Here is a 21872-nt window from a genome sequence, read left to right on the forward strand (position 1 = left end):
TGAGAAAGTTTTTTAAAAAGTAGAAGAAAGGTACAAGTGAGCAGAAGGAAATTAATATAAAGCGTATGAGGGTTACTGTCTAAGAGAAAAAGAGAGGAATTAAAAGGAGAACAAATGATTAAAAAAGCACAGGTCAAACAGTAGTTGAGGGGAAGCAATTTTAAGTTCTAAAAAATGGGTAAAAACAGTAACCAATCGGAAGAAGCATAACTTAGAAGTAGTATATTTGAAATAATGATATAGATTTGGGGAGGATGAATCCTCCACTTGCTATCCACCTGAATCCACTGTTAGTGAACCAAGTGGTCCCATCACAGCCACCACAACTGATGCTAACACATCTGCCACCACCATTGCTACCAGCAGCATAGCTGGTATCCCCATCACTGGGGCAACACTGCTGGTTCCATCAATAACTCACGGTTTGTGCAGGGAGGCCTCATTTTGGACAACTGCAAGCGATGCATAAGACTGTAGCCCCAACACTCTTAAAGGGACTTGCAATATCTGCATCCTAAACTCCAGGGCTCAATTCTGCTGTGTTGTGAACACCCACCCCACAATCGGGACTCACCTATTCACTCCCTGATATCAATCAGACACTTAGAATAAACACAGATCATAGTGCACATTACACAAGAATAGAGGTGGGCAAAATATTTTGTTCCACCGGTGGAATTGGCAGAATTACTCTTGTAACGTGGAGTTTTGGCCAAATTTCACCAATCTCTGTATGGCAGACTTTTTTCTCATGTGCAGCTCCAGAATGGTTAGTACGGCAAGTGTAAGCGAGATTTGGCGTCCTTTTGCAGAATTTTGTTGCTAAGAGGACACCCAGCAAGATTTTTCTAACACGGGTGGCCGGGACCGCTCGCGGTCAGAAGGCTGCCATGGAGTAGAAAATCTAGTTAAGCGGCAGCAAAATCACACCAAGTAGCTGCTCCCTGTGGCGTGACACGTGGTGTTGCTCGTGATGACTTTCAGTGTGGAATGCACTCCCGGCAGTAAATCACAGTGCAAGCAGTGCGTCGTGCCTATTTCCGCCTGGAAGCGAAACTCCGCAGAATCTCACAGAGTTTTTATGTAACTCCGTGGAGTTAAATTATGTAAGTTCCACCCACCCCTACACAAGAGTTATATGTTGCTTGGAAAAATAATGTAAATGGACATCTGTAAAAAGCAAATGTTTTTAGGAAATGCAAGTTGAAGTACAACAGTGAAAATATGAGATATAAACTAGGACTACATCGCTGACATAGATTACCTTAAGGCCTTTTACAGTTTTTGTTGATTTTTTTTTCGTTTTTTGCTTAAGGACAAGAATGTAGGGTCTGGTAGTCAGTTATTAAAGGACATGCATCCCACTTGGAACCCTGTGAGCACTAAATAGATTGGTATAGCAACGTTGGATGGAAGGGCCAATTGGGTTGGTTGTTGAGTTAAGGATATCAAGGGGAGGGCTGCAGCCAGTCACCACTCACCTCACCACCTTGATATTGTACCTGCTGCAGGCACGGGCAGCCTCTGTGTCATCTGAAAGAGTGCCAGTGCAGAAAAAGAGAGTGCCGTTGATTCCCACCAGCAACCACCGGCTCACATTAAGAACTGAGCATATACCTGCGATGACATCACCCAATCTGTGGTTCCCTTCAGGAAATTTGGATAGCACCTGACAGCACAATAACGATCTGGGTACCTTTCGTTTCACTACAGACATTACCCCTGAGCCATATGTAAGCATACAACAATCATATATTTTCAATATCAACAGATCCTAAGGTTTCTATTGCTGAGTATAAGGTTCCCTTGCTTTGGTTTGCTTGGCAAGAGAAAGCGCCGAGCATGATGTTTGCCAGATTTCTAGCTATTTTTCCAGAACATGGAATTCTCTGCCTTTCCCTTACATATCAACAGATCCCTGCCAAAAATGTGTTCCCCTACAGGTCCTGAGTGCGGGGGTAACTGATGCGTATGGACTTTCTAAGGGTTCGGTAGCCTACAGGGGATAAACTGGGTGCAGTGCATTCAGGAAATTTGGAAAGCAACTAAAAATTAAATGCTGGTTTAGGGTACCTATCTTTTGGTGGCAGGTAACAACCCTGGGCTGCATGGAAACATCCTACAACTGTACATTTTCAACATCTACACATCGTAGGTTTTCTTCTGACGGGTTCCAGAACCAACTCCCCTTGTTGTCAAGCTGAGGGAATGCACTGACCATCATGGCATTTGGCGGATCTTTAATAATTATTTACCAAAATATGTTAAGTCCCTCCATTCTTTCTCATCCAGCAACATTTACCTGCCAAGGCTTACCCCATATCTGTGTTGTTTTGAGTCTCTTGAGCATGGGGTACAGGAAATGTATTGATTTTGCGAGGGTTTCTGCCACCTACATACAGTCCTGTTTTCTATCTGGCATGCAATCCTTGCAGAGAAATTTTGACCAACCACAAACTGATTGGACACAGACCTCAATTAGAGACAACATAGACTAAATAGAAACCAGGTGAAAGCAGAATCAACCGGTGGCATGGCTTATGAAAGGTAGATCCTGAGGCACACGTCTTTTACACTGCCCAACTGAGAATGACATTCAGAATCTCTTTTTTCTTAATATTCTGTGTAGGAAAATTAGGTCTTTCTAAAAACAAGGAAATAAGGGGTCACATTATCAAGAACCTCGTTAAAACTATTGCCGCTTTACCGGCAGGAAACTGCCGCTAAAGCGGCGATAATGGGCTTGATAATATGCCCTTGAGAATTCCAATAGAAGCCCATGTTCACACCAGAACATGGGCTTCTATGGGAATTCACAAGGGCATATTATCAAGCCATTATCGCCGCTTTAGCTGCAGTTTCCTGCCGCTAAAGCGGCGATAATTGTAACGCCGTTTCTTGATAATATGCCCCAAAGTTCTGCCTTCTTCAAGGGTGAACAAGAGAAGTAATTTTACCCTAAAGTGAGGAGAGTAGAGTTATCCATGCATGGAATTAGGTGAAGATGACTTTAACATTTCTCCATGTTGTGCTAGAGACACAGTGACAAAAAATGTAGCATAACATATGTATTTATCTATACATATACGCGATATGGTGATCACAGGATGTGGCCACTTGCAGATGGTAAGGTTGAAGTGAAGGGGCCTCCTATTTGTGGTGTCTAGATGGTACTTTGAGGTGCCTGCTAGAGCTTTATTAGAATGTGCTGGACGGTGAGCTACTCTGAAGGTACAAGTGGTACTTTATAGCACAGTGCACTGATGACTGTCTTAAGGAAAACCGCTTTCTGTCAGTGTAGTGGGAAGAGAAGCTGTGAAGCTTACAGGGTTTGGAAATGACATGGACTTTGAATGTCAGAGAGTGTTTACACAGGATGCACACTATTGTTTACTTTATTTATACTGTATGTGTGACTAGAATTACAATTAAATCATTCTTAGGCATTTCTCCATTTCTTTCTGTTACATTTTGTGTATTTCAGGTCACTAGTGGGTTTTCACATCAGTAATTGGTATCTACTGTTACCAGAATGCTCAGTGTCAACAGGGCTCCATGTTTCCAGGCTTGGGCTTATATTTGTAAAATCTGTGCATTCAGGAAGTTGTAGTCTTTACTTTAGTTGAACAAGGTGGACTAATGTACCTGAAAACATAAACTTCGAACATAAAAATCCAGTAGTGGAATGTCCGGCAGTGATGGAATGACATGGAACTACCTAGGAACCCTAATAGCACCTGCCAGCTCAAGGCGGGTGTGCCCACCCACAGAGTATGTGAGAAACAGTCTGTTCTTGTAGAGAGAAAAAACAACCCACTGGACTGGGCATCCATGCTCGTTTTCACTAGTTGGGAAATTGCATCTCAGAAAAATAATTGGCAATACTTCTGAATGTAGCATCCTTCTTGGGATCAAGATAACTTCTCTTCTTTACCTCGACAACACCAGTAGCAATAAAAGGAAAAACTACACAGAAATAGAAAAACAAAAAGGTTATATCTAAAGCATAAAGATGACATGTCCATAGTTTGACCCAAGTGCCTATTGTCAGCTGGTGTTTATATTCCAATTATTCAGTCACGCAGTTGAATTATTTCATGTAAGTGTTGAGCTGTACTATAATCTTCATTGGTGCCACTCTCCCAATTGAATTTATCCTTATCTGAAATGAGGGTGCCATCTGAATTTTTCATTGATAGGAGACTGTGATCTTGCAAATTCCTGAGCCCAGTATTACCAGAAAGGGTAGTAAAAGGGTGAGGGAAGTAATTACATTTTCCTTTACCCTAAAAATGGCTGATTTAGTGCTACTTAAAAAGGGAAAACTGTTCTGCTTTGATGAAAGCTCCTATTTATGACCACAATAGTGCATTGACCAGCTATGTAAATTGATACTTGTATAGCGCACTACTCACCCACAAGGGTCTCAAGGCACTTGTATGAATACCGCTGTGGAACCCATCCTGGCTTTCCCTGTGAGGTGTCCACTCCTGGGCACCCCCAAGGTGGAGGCCAGGCATCTTTAGCATTGTGGGGGCCGTTGTGGAGATTAAGCAAGCTATTGCCCAGAGTTGCAGAGTGGGACTCCATGATTGGAATAGGCACCGAGACGAGAATTATCAGGTCAGTGGAATTTTCGAGCCCAAGACACGCCGAGGCGGGGAATTGAACCCTGGTCCCGGGCTAGACCTCTGCATCAGGGTCTGCTGCTCTAACCATTGAGCCACACTTCTCCACAACTTCTCCGCAGCTATAGGAAAAACATAATTGCCTGGATCGTTGAACACATCGCATAGATAAATAAGTTTATCATAATCATGGAGTTAGCATATCAGTACATCGATAACCCGTGGAAACTCTTAAATGTTGAATGAGGCCCTGTACAGGAGTTGCTACCCGAATCAAGTTTTCGCAAGAATAGACTCCTTGCCTCTTGTTTCATATGAGAACTAATTTAAAAAGTAAAAAAATCATGGAGTTAGCACATAATCTTGATCAAGGCAAAAAGGAGGAAACCCCAGTAAAGATATAACTACTTAGGGGCCGATTACGATGTCGTTAGGAAGTGGTCCGGATGGGATTCGGTATTGCCAAATCCAATTTGGAACCCTTGTTTCCTACTGAATCGTACAGTTTTCCTGAAATTGGATTTTTGGTAGGCTAGGGCATGTGCCAAAGTCAGGCAGAAACCACCACTCTAGTCAGGATAAAGGAGTTACACTCCTAAAATAACCCCTGCTCACCCCCTTGGTAGCTTGGCACGAGCAGTCAGGCTTATCTTAGAGACAGTGTGTAAAGCATTTACACATAGCCAACAGCAATACAGTGTAAGCACTACAAAATGACACCACACCAGTTTAGAAAAATATCCAATATTTTTATATACTTAAGACCAGACCAAAATGATTAAAATCCACAATACAGTACTTAAAAATCTTCAGTTATCAAAATAGGCTTGAAAAACAGTTCCTTGGTGTCGATAGTTCTGTCCGGGGCTATCACGGTGTTGTGAACAAACAAATCAAACCGGTCTGGTTGACTGCTGTGTCGCAGCTAAGTTACGCTGTCGGAGCCTCGAACAGTACCTTTTAGAAATGCAGGGCGTCGGCGACCTCTTGTTGAGCTTCCGAAAGCACGGCATCCACAGACGTCGGGGTCAGAGGTTGGTGCAGGAGTTGTCGGGGCCCTTGAAGTCACATGCGTTGCAGATTAAACTCCTCTCTGTTGAAGTCAGGAGTGCTGGCGTCGCCAGGCATCGGGTGCTGCAGTGCGAAGTGCAGCGTGCGGTGCCCTCGGGTCACGGTGTGAGCAGTGGCTCGATGGTGGCGTCAGATGGCTAGTTAGTGAGACCAGGGTCGTGGTGCGTGGTGCGTGGTGCGAAGTGAATGTGGTGCTGGCAGGTCGTGGTGCAAGCAGTGACGTCATTGTTACTGAAGCGCTGTCGTCGGCTGACGAACTGGAGTCGATGGCGCTGGAGACGGTAGGCCAAGGTTGCGATGTGGGATGAGAGCGGTGCGTCAGGTAACTTTACGAGCGGTGCCCGCGAACCATGGCGCAAGCAGCGGCGACGATTTTGGCATGGAGCAGCGTTGTTGGGGAAACCAAGGCGTCGTCATGAAGCGAGGCGGTGCGGAGTGCGGGGCTCACAGGTTGCGGTGGGAGCAGCGGCTCGGTAGCAGCATCAGCAGGCGTCATCGGTGAGACTTGGGTCACAGTGCAGCATTGCAGCGGTGCCCTCTGCGGTACCTTCAGGACAAGGAGTCGACAGTGGCGTCGTAGACGGCGTCAGGTTGCTTTTTTCTTCTGTTGCAGCACAAAACACACAGTCCCCAGTGCTGGGGGCAGAAGAGCTTGAAGTCTTTGCTGTACCTCAAGCACTTGGAGAACTCACAAAAGTAGATTGCAGAAGGTCAGTACAGTCCTTTCACTGCCCAAGACAGAAGCAGCCACTGCAGGCCAACACAGCAAAGCACACAGCAATGTGGTAGTTCCTCCTCACAGCTTCTCCAGCTCTTCTTCTTGGCAATCTTCTTGGTCCAAAGAGTTCTAAAGTTCAGGGGCCTGGGCCCCAATATTTATATCCCAAGATCCTTTTTATCTCTTAGGCAGCGAGTGTCTGTGCCCAGCCAGAACCAGTTCTGCCTTCTCTGGTGTGACTTCCTGGCAGGAGGTGGAGACAGCATGGTCAGAGGCAGAGCAGGCCCTTTGAGGTGAAAGGAAATCCCCTCCTCCTTCCCCAATTGCAGCCCAGGTCTATTCAGCTCTTTCCTGACCCACCTAGACTATCTGGAGCCACTGCTGCTCCCCAGTCTTCTGTCATCCAAAACCCAGACAGGCAATCCACATTCCAGCAGAGGCACCCGCGATGACTGAGCAAGAAAATACCTACTTCCTGAAAGTGGTATTTTCAAACACAGAATGTAAAAATCACCTTCACTAAAAGATGCATCTTTAGATACTGAGTTCAGGCATACTAAATTGTATTTTCCTACCTAATTTGCCGGGCCAGTTATGTTTATAAGATGTTATAAACAAACTCCCTATTCTGTCCTATGGGGAACAGGTAGCCTTGCAATAGCCAAAAACGAAATTGGCTGTAATTCGCTATCAGGACATGCCACACACACCAGGGCATGTCCTGCCTTTCACATATACTGCACCCGGCCCACAGGGGTACCTTGGGCCTACCTTAGGGATGGCTGACATGTAAGAAGAAGGGAAGGTGAGGGACTGGCAAGTGTGTGCACTGACCAAGTCGATATGGCAGTTACAAACTGCGTGCAGACTCCGCAATGGCGGGTCTGAGTTACCTTTTCAGGGCTACTCACGTGGGTGGCACAATCAGTGCTGCAGGCCCACTAGTAGCTTTTGATTCACAGGCCCTGTCACACTTAGTGAACTTTACTAGGGACTAACAAGTAAATCAAATATCCAATCATGGAAACACCAATCCATAACACAATTTACCACAGGAGCACTTGCACTTTACCCCTGATCAGCAGTGAGAAAAGTGTGCAGAAACACTACGACAGCAAAAACAGAGTCAAAACCGCGAGGTCAGAAAGCAAAAACTCACTGGAAGCACCCAAAAATGCCAAGTCTTACATTTCCCAACGACCGATTATGATGTCCGGAAACTGTATGGCTAGTCCCAATTGGTTCCAAAAGGCATTGGGCAGTCCTAGTCTTTCGGAGGCGGATCGCACAGCTCAATGGGCACAGTTTCTGGACGAGCGATTATGTTGACCGATTTAGACAGCCATTCCGATTCGGTTTGCCTGAGAGAAAACGGCTTTCGGAATCGGTCATTGGGGGTCCGTTGCGGGCCCCCTTCACCCAGAGGCATCCAAATAGGGCCCGTCGACCCCTTTTTTCAACCATGCACAATGGGGTGCAAGGTTTTGCCCAACCACCCCTTTTTCCAATGGGAGCCTGTGTTCTCATTCGGAACACAGGCTTCCATTGAAATCAATGTGTATCTGACCGACCGATGTTGGGAATCATCGTAATCGGTCGTCCGGACTAGCAGGACCTAATTCGTTCGGAAACGAGCCCGGAACTGATTAGTTCGGGACAGTTTCCTAACTACATTGTAATCTGCCCCTTAATGGGTTAAATTCCCAAATATTTCTACATTTCATACCGAAGATGCGTGTAATCTTCAATAATTTTCATCTTAGTCTTTTTGAAAGATATGGGAGTAGTTGGAAATCCACCTGATTTAATGGGAGAAAATCAAAGCAGCAAATTATTCAACTGATTGTATTGGGCATCTCTGGAGTGGAGCCAAGAAAACGGGTTAACATGAAGTCTTGCAGTGTAATAACAACTCCTGCAATTTGCGAGCCAATGAAAGGCATCTTTTATTGATTATAATTTACTAAAATGTAAAAAGAGAGATGTTGAATAGATAAAAAAAATTAGGTAGCATGACCATCTTTATATAGTTTCCACATTCTATTATAGATAAACATACATTTTGATGTTCATCTAATAGTTTTCTTTTATTTTTAGCAATTTGGATAACCAGTTTAAGTGGTAAATATCCTTTAGCTTCTTAGGTATAATCCCACCCAAATATATAGCTTTTTAAATAACATGCCCTGACGAATCCTTATTTACAGACCTATTCCAAATCATGATTTCAGTTCTTTGTATTATTAATGTAATAACCTGAGAAAGGACAAAATAGATTTAGAATTTGAATAGTATGAGAGTAAGATGCAGGGGAGTTGATAGATATGAACAAATGATCTGAGTATAGTTTAACTATATGTGACAAGGTTCTCAGCTGAGACCCAGAAATTGCAGGTTCATAATTTAGCTGCGATTAGCTCAATATACAAGGCAATTAATATTGGTAAATGTGGGCAGCCCTACTGAGTGTTAGGATTTATTGAAAAAAAGAAGGGGATGGTTTGGCCATTTTTGATTATAGAAGCCACCGGATTTCCATATATGTTTCAATAGCATTGATAATGTTTACAGGAAAGCTAAACATTTCTAGAACATACCAGAGATAATCCTAATTAAGTAAATCAAATGCTTTCTCAGCATCAACTAACATAGCCACCGAGGGACAAGTGAGTTGTAGCTACATTGCCACAAATCATGAAATATAAAATATTGCAGTCTATATTTCTGTTTATGAGTAATTCCTGTTGTTCTTCATAATCAAATTACTGACAATATTTAGTAACTCATAGTTCATTAATGATTTGGTTATCTTAATTCAGTAAAGTTATAGGTGTATACAAAGCACATGGTGCCTGATCTGTTATAATTCCACTGAAAATTGCAATTGTAGCACTTGCTTGGGCATTGGTCCATTTGAAGATCTTCTTGCGAGAGTAGTGTAAATTGACATAGACCTCCAAAGAAATCTGATGATTTCATTCTTACAAAGTGCAAATCCCACCGTTTTATTCTTGCTGTATTGCTGTTTCAAGTTCAAATCAAAAGGGGGAAGATGATGTAGTGGATTGTTTCTTTACTTTAAGTTGCTCGGCGCTCTCTAAAGTGCACAATCAAAGCGCCGGCCACTCTTTTCAACACGCCTTGGCATAACGTTGCTCGGCTCTCTAATGTGCACTATGAAAGGGCCGGCCATTAATATACTCGTTTCCAGGAAGAGAGTATATTAATGGCCGGCGCTTTGATTGTGCACTTTAGAGAGCGCCGAGCAACGTTTAACATGAGCATTTCCTTCCACCCGTGCCACCAAGCTGATTGCTGTAAGTATTTTAAAATGTACTATTACTTACAACAATCAGCTTGGTGGCGCGGGTGAAAGGTACATATAAATTAATCTCTCGTCATCAAGCACCAGCTCACTTGGAAGTACTTACTTTTTTATGTGGCGGAGTCTCTTCTTTACCGGAGCCACCCACCCAGGACGAGCAGTAGTAGCAGGCAGCCTCGGCCCTCGCACCAGAACACGAGGTGTGTGTTGCGTCGTCGTCGTGTCGCAGTCCGAATGTCCGACTACGGACTACAGTTAACGTTTCCCAAATCCCGTGCCTCGATGTGACTAAGCCAATCCAGACGCTGCCCCAGCAGCGCCAGGATTGGCTTGGGCAGGGGTACACCCCCGCCCATTAGGAGACCGGAGGCTGCGCTATGAAGCAACCCCCGCTCTTATAATCTGCGGGCTAATGCGCATGCGCGCCGTGAGCTGGTCAGAAAAATGACGAGCCCAGAACTGAGCATGCGCACTAAGTGCGCTACACCCGACGTCACCACCCCCCCTTGTCCTGATGCTTGCTCGGGCCGGGCGTCGCCCTGTGATCGTCAGTGACTGCACGGACTTCAAGTAATACACCTGTACGTCTGCCAGACGTCCATGAGTATTACTTTGCATTAGTGGGGCAACGCCCCAGCGCCCCAATGGACGCACCGCCGCTGCGACAGGACATGCCGTGGGCTTTATGAAATGCAATAAAACTTAGCTAAAAGATGAACCCTTTTATGTGTGATCTTTCCACTACAACTACTCTAGGCACTATTTCCTGAAGTATTCATATCATTATTGTAAAGAATGATAAGGTTGCAGAGTCTGCTTTTGTCTGCCATCTTTGTGTTGACAGTGCGGAACATGGAAAGGAGCTGCCATCTCAGATTTCGACAAATGTGGCGACAGACAGAGACATTTACATTTGGTACCAGTGCAACAGCACATTGTTTATGGCAGTTGCTTATTTCGTTCATCAATAAACGCGAGGCACCCATATCAATATTACACTGTTATTTAGGTATCTACAAAAATGCAACATTTTCCAGTACCCTAGAAGTGCGGGTGACAACTATAGCTATGGAGTATTAAAAATGACCAGTATTAGGGCTGAATGATTGTAAACACAGCTTTCTTAGTACTTGTAAATGTTGGGGGTTTAGTGTATTTTGGTTCGGTATCCAGTGCTTTTGATGTGCTATACAGCCTTAATGCATCTTTCCCAGGGGTCTTGCTCTGATAATTGGGTCAAAAATTGTGGAACAAATCAAATATATAAACCAACATCACCATATTCTAATCATTACAATAAAGTGGAGAATACCCAATTGGTATTCCTGTAGCTGTATTAGTGATAGCAATAATTCCCTGTGCAGGAAGACCGAGGTATTCCGGATCAGACCCAGCGGAGCCCTAGGAAATAGGTAACTACTGCAGGATACGGTATTACTGCATCAGATTCCCTTTGGTTCTTTTTCCACTATAACCTTTCACCAGTTTTCCCCAGTAAAATGTTCCAGGTGCGAAGAAAAGCATTGTGCATGTGGTTTTAGCACGAACGTTGGTATTCCTGTTACCAGATGAATCTAGTATCAGGAACCTCTTTAAAGAACATTACATTAAGAAGCTTTAACAGTGCACAAACCAGCTAACTCTTGCATCACTCCTTGACTCTGTGGCCCTGTACAGTGCTCCGCTGCCTTGTGGCTAGTTTTGTGCTACTGAAATACCGCAGAAATACATGCATGAATTGAGATTTCCGCCAGAATTGGAATGAAGGTCCATGGGTGCAACTAGACCCCCATTTTGGGGGCAGGGGGCTAACACTCCCAGCAATGGGCCAGGCCAAGCATTTCCAGAAATGGTGTCAGAGCTAACTTCATAGCTATTATATGAGGAAAAAGAAGTGACAAATTGTGCACTTTAAACATATTGGACGAACCAGATATTACAACAAACATATTTGTTGTAGATTTGACACTGTTCCTAGGCTTCAACTAATTGCAAGTCCAGAAAAATGCTCCTTGTCCATTGTTGACCAAAGGCACAGTTTTAGTTTACTCAATGAGATGTTGTAGAATATGCATGGGTAAGGCTGTCCATATGTACGGACCTCAAAAGACAAAAGGGAGACAGGAGTAAGGTAAAGATGGCAAAGTTGTGACAAAGGAAGAAAGCAAAGATGAAAAGTAACCTGCAAGAGTGAGATAAAAAGGCAGGGGGCACTTGATGGTGAATGAAAGTGTCACACAGTAAAATCATGTCTAGGCAGTCTTGGTATTCGGCTCTCGCAACATTTTAAATTGTCTGGTACAGGCTTCGGATTAATACTTTGGGGCCAAGAGTTTATTATTTTACAAATGAAGGACTGCTTAGTTTGTTACCACACGTTACGTTGAGGTGTGTAACCTGGTAAGAAACAAATACAATTCTTAAAATACCGTTCCTTCCTTCTGAGTCAATTGTGAGCAATGAGTTGGCAATATTGCTGCCTGTAAATACACTGCCCCACCTACCACACCTGTGCTGCACTAAATAAAAATACAATAGCATTGTTACCATGCCACATTGAGCATTGATTATTTTAATACTAACTCCATCCCGGCAAGTATTGTTATGGTCGATGCTGAGAAAGCTTTCGACTTAGTGAACTGGAGAACCCTGTTTTTTGCCCTCGGGCTGTTTGGCTTCCTACCTCAGGTTGTCAACATGCTCCGTAATATTTATCAGGGGGCCACGGCTCAGGTAGTTATAAAATTCAAAACAAGCAGGGACTATAAAAATAAACCGATGGACCAGTCAGGGTTTTCCGCTCTCGCCTTTGCTTTTCACCTTTTTTATAGAGCCACTTGTAATCAAAATACAAAATAGTGCTGCTATCCAACCACCTATCTCGGGCATGGCAAAGTTGAAACTCTTTGCAGATGACATAATTTTATATTTGACCCCTGACAAAGATAATCTTGAAATGGTTTTAAGGGAATTTATTAAGTTTGAGCTAATTGGTGGCTATAAAATAAATGCAAATAAAACGGAAGTTCTTGCCCTCAATACAGATTTAAATTCTTTTCCATCGTGTTTGAGGATGCAAGCAACCAAGCCTGATCCAATTAGATATCTTGGGATATATGTGTCTAGCCAGTACCAACAGCTATATAAATTGAATTATTTAAGAATGAAGGAGAAAATTAAGAAACTTTTGGAACAATGGCTTTTACTCCCCCTATTAATAGTGGGTAGAGTTTAGTTTCGTTAGTTAAAATGTCCATACTTCCGTTGTTTATATTTCTTTTCACTAATGTCCCAATCAAGATACATTTGTGCTTTTTTAGGGAAATAGAAACTTTATTTAGAGAATTTGTCTGGGGAAAGAAAGTACAAGGGTTAATTTGACAGTGGTCCAATTACCTAGGGGGTTTAGCTTTGCCTCATTTAAGAACCTATTACGAGGCAGCCTTTTTAGATTTAGTGTCTGGTCTGATGGGATCTAAATGTACTAAAGATAGCTTCTTTATAGATAAAATGATGCAAGAAATCGGTTCGCAAACTAGAGTGTTTTTAAAAACTTCCAAACTCCCTAAAAAAACAAGATACAAGACTTTAAAAGATTAAGTTTTTAGACTTCAGTCTTTTTTTTTAAAAACGGGCTCTTCGGGTCTTTAATATTTAAAATTGAGAGAATGTTCCAGCCTTTGCCCCCAGTTTCGATCAAGTCATATTAACAATTGGGAAGGTTGTGGACTTCACGAGCTAAGACATTTTATAATTCAAAATAGGGCGATTTCCTGGCAAGAGGTAATGGCAAGGGTGGAGAGCCACCGGAAACCTGCCTTTTTTGAATATTTACAAGTTGCTCACTTTTTAAAAAATACTAGTGGCATTTTTGATGCCCCAAATCAACTTGCGGTAGCTCTCTATGGGGTTAAAGTGAGTGGCGTAGGGAACTGGTACCGGCTCCTACATCAACAGAGTCAAGCTTCTGTGATGGAGAGCCACTTGGTTAAAATAGCTCGTGAGACAGGATGTACTCTTTCCCTGAATGATTGGGAGGCCCTATGCCATCTAGGAAGTAAATCCCTGCATGCTGCGAATTTTAAAAGGATGGCCTTTCTTCCACATTGGCTCTCCTATTTAACTCCGGCCGCCCTGAAAAAAAGATTTCTGGGAGTTGAGAATAAGTGCTTCCGCTGTCAGTCAGATGGGGAAGGCGGATGGCACCATATCTTCTTTGCATGTCCACGGCTGAGGCCCTTTTGGGAGGCAGTTTTTGCCGATATCGAGCTAGCAATCGGGAAGAATGTTTTGCTCGAGGCCGAGGCTGCTTTGTTTGGACTTTGCAGGGATAGAATGATGTTAACAGAGGCCCAGAAAGTTTTTCTATTTATCTCTTGTACTGTAGCTCGTTCATTAATTCTTCAGAATTGGAAATCTAGTGAATGCCCCTCTCATTTGAAATGGTTTAATAAAATGAAAAGGACTCCGAAATTTTGAAGAAGCTTATGCTAAACGGGTGGGGGCTGCTAAGAAATTTGAAACAAGTTGGACGTTTTTTAACTATTTAGAAAAGTCAAAAGAGGGACTTTAATACGCGTTTTATATATTGATGCTGTATCTGCTATTTGTGATAAAAAGGCACTAACACCTTGTTTGGTATTGCACTTTAGAAGCATTAGCACTTTTTCACTGTTGTACTTTATTAGATGATTTGTTCATGGTTATTACTATTAATGATGTTATCAGCTACTACAGTCCTATTTTTTTTTAAGTTTGACTTTGATGTTGTAGTAGTTGCTGCTATTTGTGATAAAAAGGCACTCACACTTTAATTGGTATTGCACTTTTTGAAGCATTCGCAACTTTTCTGGTTGCAGCATCTTTTTTTTAGATAACTTGCACATTGCTAATTTTGGACAATGATCTTATTTGCTGCTACCGCTTTATTTTTTCAAAAATGTTATCATGAAATTAGAAGCTACCGTATCGGTTTTGTACAAATGGTTTTTCATTAATGATTTTTAAGTATATTATGTATCTTATGTACCAAATGCTCTGCTCAATAAAAAACTTTAATTAAAAAAAAGAAGATATATGTATAAAAAATGTCATTGCTTTTTTCTACTCTTTAAAAAAAAACCTCTTCTATATAAATATACATATAAGTAAGCAAAATTCCTACACGGAATTCACGAGTAAATACAGTACACTGTTAAACAAATGACCCCTGAGTGAGAAACCATACAAAAGAAAAACTTTCATACATACTCAAACAAAACCATCCAAACTCATGCGGACTCATACTACATTCACAAACACATATATCTGGAAAAAAGGGAGACAAATCGATTGCAGAATCTCTGCGACCATGTGCGATGGATGTGCTCAGCAGGATCTATTGATCCTGCTGAACACAAAAAAGGATACAAAAGCAATTACATTTTTGATACACATATCTTCAATGATAAAAAGTAGTTTAATAAACAAGTATGATTAAATCAACTTCATCTTATTAGCCTTGTTGACGTCATTATATTGCTGCTTATCCTATGCTGAATTTAGTTCCACGTTTATGAAAGAAATATAAGGATCAGGCAGAGTCCGGACCCAGGGGGTACTGGAACCAGTGAAAATAAAACACAAAGCCTTGTTAACCAGTTCACAAAGGCATGTAAATGGCTTTAAAAGACCTGTGTAATACTCTGGTGAGGATGAGATGAGACGTCAGACACTGCCCAGCTGAGCACACAGCAGCTTAAGAACTGTGTGTGTGTGTGTCGTGGTAGCTACAGCAGCCCAGGCTGAGACACACGACGGGGGAAGAAGGCTAAAGCCCTTTTAGGCCTATGGACGCTGCGTGCCTGTGAAAGCCAGTGCCATTCTCACTTATCTTCTTCACTGGAATGTAATTACACATGTACCTGATGAAGGTCAGAAAATAGAACTGAAATATTATGTTTTTAAAACCTAAGAATTAAAACAACATTATTTTAAAACACTTACCTTCCCAAACTGAGTAAATAAAAATATTTTTGCATATTTGCATGAAAAAAACCTGGTGATTGAAGCTCTGCCTGTGCTATTAGGTGAGGAAGGGGCTTCCTCCTTTAGTCCAGGAGAAGATGTGCACATTTGTTGGAGCAGAGAAGAGCTGTTCTGCTTCACAATGGGAGCAGCTCATGATTCTATCTCCAGACCATGAGAGACAAGACCCCTGCTGTTGTTAACTTTTGAACTCTTTGCTCTGCTTCCCGGTGAGCTGCCTGCTGCAGAAATGTCAGACATAACATGATACACAATAGGATTTAATCAGAGGAAATAGATCAGTGCTCACAATAATCCAGGCACACATGTATGCCCAGGGGGACGCAATAAGATGGACATTATCATGGCGCTTCGCGACATCTGTCTGCTCATCTAATAAATGAATCTGGCAATGAACAGCAATCAGCATTGATGTCAGGCCCTTGTGCGTCAGGCCTTTTCCTGTGAGAGTGGCTGAACTTCTAGCCTGGCAGCACTGGTCAGCCCTGCGTGACGCACAACTGGATGGGGGATTGGTGTACTTATTGTAACTTGTGCAATGCCAGATGCAAGGTTATCCTGCAAGGCTGACTCTTCCTGCAGAGAATGTTTGAAACTAGAAATATAGAAATTAAGTTAGCTTTTATATAGAACAACATTTTGGATTTCATAGAAACGCCTTATGTCTTATGATTACCTCCTAAACCATGCATCTTTTAATGTGGTCCATGGCCGCACAATGTACTGCACTCCTACGTAGTCAGACAAAGATGCACTCTTTACATTAAACATGAACTGGTTACCTGTTATTATTTGGAAAGTAAAGCACATTAAATATAATAAAGGATCTCCAATGTTATCCTATGGGAGAGGTAGACCTTGCAGTAGCAGAAAAACGAATTTTATAGAGTTTAACTACCAGGAGTTATAAAATGTAAATTGACATGCCCTACTTTTTAAATACACTGCACCCTGCTCTGTAGGCTGTCCAGCACATACACCAGAGGTAGTTTAAAACTGCACACAGGCTGCAATGGCAGGCCTGAGACATGTTTAAAGGGCTACATAATCAAGTGGCACAATCAGTGCTACAGGCTCACTAGTAGGATTTAGTTTACAGGCCTTGGGCACATGTAGCACCACTTTGCCAGGGATTTACAAGTAAATTAAATATGCCAATTGGGAATAAGTCAATCTTACCATGTTTTAAGGAGTGAGCCCATGCACTTTAGCACTGGTTAGCAGTAGTGAGTGTACAGAGCCCTAGGGCCATGAAAAATGAGATCTGTAAAAATGGAGGAGTAAGGCAAAACGTTTCAGGGAAGACCACCCTAATGGTGACAAGTCTTATGGGTGCTATCAGCATATGATAGAATTCATATGGGACACCAAAGAAGCTACATATATGGTAAAGCACTTAAGGCTAGTGGATTCCTCTTTCGATGTCATGAAAAGAATATTGTAAAGGGTCAAGATCCACTGCCTGAGAGGGATTCTGCAAACAAAAGTGGCTTTGCGTGGCTTCAAAATTATGACTTAAGGTTTGCCTCACTATTGCACTATGTTTCGTGGTACAAAGGTGATGCAAACTGTGTCATAAATATCGCCCTTAGTGTGCAATCGCAGCCTGCCCAATGAGTTGTGAGGCATTTTACCAGGTTTCGAACACAACTCAGATATCAAGTGGTTTGCAGGGTTAAAACGACCTGGAACTTGTGGAAGACAAGTCTGTGGAGATGGGGTTCATGCAGACACTTAACTATAAAGCACAGTTTCAGTACACAGCCTCACATCTGGGCTACCGTGAGCACTTTCACGGCTTGAGTGGTGGAGTTGTTGCTTAAGGCCTTTTCCAGATGGAGCTAACACCTGACAACCTTTTGTTCAGTTGCTGTGGTTTTCCCTTTCCTATTAGTTGCATCAGTTCATCTTTCCTTGCATCATTGTTGTTTTCTCCATTTCTGGTCCCTTACGGTTAGTGCTGTCTCTTTGTTCCTTTTTGAGATCATTTGTCTAGGTTCCTCTTGGTTCCCTGTTTACAGTTTGAATCCTCAGCTTGTGACCTGCAGCTCCTCTGGCATCCTTGGTGCCCTCTCTGTAGCCTGGTCTGATTGGAGCTCATGATCATGACCTTGGCAGGACTATTGCCCTGGACAGCCAGATTATGTTACGTGGGTAGGATGCAGGTTATGTTCCTGGCCAGATGGAATTCATTATCAGCTACCATGACCTCTTCTGAAACCTGCTTCTGTTTCTAAATGAAAGTATGTTATGATGTATAATGCAATATTTTCCATCACATGGGTGCTGGATGTTCGGGCTCGTAAGATCCCTGGCTGTTCCAAAAGCTTGAAGAAATCGGAAAACAGCTCCTGGCATTGCGAACTCCGTTTCTGAATCATTTGTATGTATGTAATGCTATTTGTACAGTGCACGGCTGTGGGAAAGGAGTCCTGGCACTGGGGTATTGTAGGAGATCCCACAGCTACCCATCACATATGCAAACTAGTTATGAACCAGGCTTTCAAGGATTTACAAAATGGAAAAAGATGCTGTAGGTTTCAGAGGGAGAGGATTCCAGGTTTTAGCATCCATCACCAGATCTATAGTAATTTTGGGATACTGAGGAGCTGAGCTCCAGAAGAGTGAAAGGGGCAAGCTGAGTGATTGTGCAGGAATTTTTCTTGCAGGTACCTTGTGGAGATAATGATGAAAACACGGAAATCCGGGCACAGATTCATATATAATATGTTTTCAGGAAGGCGGTGCAACCAGGAGAGAGCAAAAGAAGCAGAAGCTTTTTTGGGAGCTGCAACATGAGTGAAGCAGCAGAATTTTCAATGAGCTAGTATCAGTGAAAGATGAAAGTGTGAGTGCCCAAAAAAGGAAGTTTCAGTAGTTTAATCAGCCAAACCATGGCATGAATAACGGTCTGTCAATTATGAGTAAGCATAAGGGAGGACAATCCTACAGCGAAATCTGATAATGATAGATTACTTCTAAGAGATGATAAAGGATAGCTTGTGGTTCAGGAAAAGGTGCAGGCTACACAGAGAAGAAGTTGGAGTGTGAGTATATCCAAACTCTAGACCCAGAGATCAGACGGGAGAAAAGACAGAGAATTATTTCAAGAAATGACACGAATCTCTGTCTTGTCAATTTATGGCCAGCTTGATTGTAAAGATCCAAGTATGGATATCTGCTGACAATATCAGATGCATTTTGTTCCCCCAGCTGTTACACCAGTTGACTGTCCTCCGCATCTAATTGAAACTCTAGTTGCTATTTCTGATGACCACTGATTCAGCAGGTTTGTAGTAACATTAATAAACAAGCATTGACAAAGCCAATGGGTCCCGACTATGGGTGAGCTAATGGCTTTGACGATCGGTTGGGGGTGGCTAAATGGAAGGGGGTTGAGGCAGTAGGGGAGGATAATGGAATGATTAAAAAAAACGCTATTAAAGCGTCAGACAATAATCTAACAATTATATTCAGATTCCACACTAAAGCGGCAGAACACGTTGCAAGCAAAGGCATAGCTTGTATTGGTGCGGCAGGTACAGTGGTACCATGGGCCTGAGGCCAACTGAATCCTGACGTAGGCTGTCTTTTAAACTTAAGAAGCAGCTAGGGGACTGAGGGAGGCTTTCCTTCCTTGCACTAGGGTTCATGCCACACTGGCTACGCTGCTGGTTGCAAGACGCATTGTTTAAAAAGAACCATCACAGTAAAGTCTAATAACTTTTTTATAATTCAATTCAAAGTGTGTGTTTTTCAAGGTCATCACTCACGCTATCACATGTTTGGGAATTCTAGTCAAGTAAAGGACAACATTGCCAATGGACATGCTTAAAGAGATTACTTTTCACCAGGAAAAAACTGTGAAGAATTATACTAACGGAGGGAAAATGGGCTGGTCTCCTACAAAAATATTTTTACTTGTAAAATGTATGGCAATGCTCCTCTATGCCCCTCCCCAACCAATGAGTTCCTTTTAGTCATTTACTGCTATGACAGCTTTTGTATGTCCATCAATTTACCAGAACATATGGAAAATTACATAAGGAGCAGAGTTTTCGCAGACATGTATGTTGAAAGTGTACATTTGTAATGAGAAGGAGGCTTCAGGCTACACTCTCACATGCATTGTTACCGTCACTTTCTTGCCCCAAATCTGTGTTGATAAGGAGGTGTCTGTGTTTTAAAACAATGAGCCCGTCATGTTATTTTTACAGAGCTTCAAATTGGTCTGATTCCTTGGGGGAGTGCAGCTGACGCGGTCCGTTGAAGTTTGGGCTAGTTACGACTGTACATCCCCTGCGCGCCATCTGTCCTACACTTTTCACGCAACATTCTTCTCAATACGCATGATACGAAGTGTTCCCTGCAAAGAAATCAGCCGGACACTTCACCAGGATTAACACAGCCTGTCTGAAGAGGATAACACCTATGTCATCATGCGCCAATTCAAACCAGCTGCAGCTGTGTTCACACAATCGATCATAGCATTTGTAAAGCGCACTACATACCCGTGAGGGTCTCAAGGCGCTAGGGGGGGGGAATGCTGCTACCGTTCAAAGAGCCAGGTCTTGAGAGGTCTCCAAACCATTTGCACACAGGTGGGTCGGGTGAGAAGAAACAGGGAGGGAGAGGAGAAGGGAGTAGGAGGGAATAATTTTTTTTTTTTTAATGAGCTATGGCGGTCACCGTTGAACTCGTCATAGTTTAGAAAAAGTCCTGAAATCCAGAGTGAGGCGCAGAAGGCCAGCAGAGGGCCTCTAATCAATTCATCTCTACTTGGTGCATGTGCCAAGGTAGAGAAAAAGAAGTGATGCAGAGCAACCACTGCCCTATGAGAAGGCAGCAAAGAAGAGTGACAAAGATGCCAACCAAAGGTAAGCTATGGGTAGGTTTCAAGCCCATTACTAAACACAAGAGTCTCGCAAGCGAGAGTGCATGCTTTAGCAGGCTAGACCTAGAGTGACAACATTAAACAGAATAATTACATACATTCATACAACTCGGTTATAAGACGTGCACATGGAGAAAGACAGAACTGGATCACATTGGACCACTTAACAGCCTTGGAAACCACTTTGCTAAAAAAAAGAAAGGCAAACGGTAAAGGTAAAGGCATACATTTCTGTTTGGAAGCAAGGCATGATTCAAGAGTGTCATGTTAATCCCAATATTATTTGTGTTACACCCTGTAGATTATTTAGCCCCAAAAAGAAATCTAAAATCTCCAGAGAAAAGGAGAACTGTCAGGTGTCACTCACTCATTTTCTAGTGAGTTATGCACAGTTACTAAGGAGTGTGGATGGGATTCCAAGATGGCGAATACCCCGTAGTTGCTGATGAGAACGATTGTCATATTTCAGGGTAGTACATCGCCGCAACACAGCGTCCTGATGGGACCTGGAGGAAGCCGCGGAAGGTGAAGGATGGCTACGTCCCACAGGAGGAGGTGCCGGTGTACGAGAACAAATATGTGAAGTTCTTCAAAAGCAAACCACACCTTCCGCCAGGTCTTAGCCCCGATGAAGCTCCTGCTGGCAAGACAGTCCAGAAAGCAGAGAGTGAGTCTGGGCTGACCAAGACAGCAAAGAGAAACCTGAAGCGGAAGGAGAAACGAAAGCTGCAGCATGACAAGGGGGAACCAGATGATGTGGACGAGCTCTGCCAGGCAATAGGAAGGGCTTCTGTCAAGGCAGATGTCGGTGTGCGGCAGTCTAGTGCTGACGGCGATGCTAAATCGCAACAGAATTCTGCAGAGGGGTATGCCAAACCTGCTGCAGCCCAGCACGTACCTACTACTGATCCTGCTGCCATTGAGTGGGCAAAGAAGATTAAGAACCTTCGGAGAAAGCTAAGGCAAGTGGAGGACTTGCAGCAAAAAATTGACTCTGGGGAATTGAAGGAGCTGACCAAGGAGCAGAAAGAGAAGCTAGGGAGGAGGCAGGCTCTGGAGGAGGAACTTGAAGACCTAAAGCTGGGTTTGTAGGGACTGTTGGTCTTCCACTGAGGACTTGAGAACAAAAGGTGCTTTTCCACAAGGCGTTTCTGGAACTTGTGTGTATTTGGGGACAGAACACTGATTTGGACTCGTCTACATAGAGCT

At 43.0% G+C, this 21872-nt stretch overlaps 1 pseudogene; it reads left to right on the plus strand.

Annotated features, from left to right (window-relative positions):
- Positions 1 to 3093: 3093 nt before the first annotated feature.
- LOC144762497 (partner of Y14 and mago pseudogene) lies at positions 3094 to 21755 on the plus strand (annotated as a pseudogene).
- Positions 21756 to 21872: the final 117 nt, after the last annotated feature.

This window comes from Lissotriton helveticus, chromosome 6 (genome assembly GCF_964261635.1).
Source record: "Lissotriton helveticus chromosome 6, aLisHel1.1, whole genome shotgun sequence".
NCBI classification, from domain to species: Eukaryota; Metazoa; Chordata; class Amphibia; order Caudata; family Salamandridae; genus Lissotriton; species Lissotriton helveticus.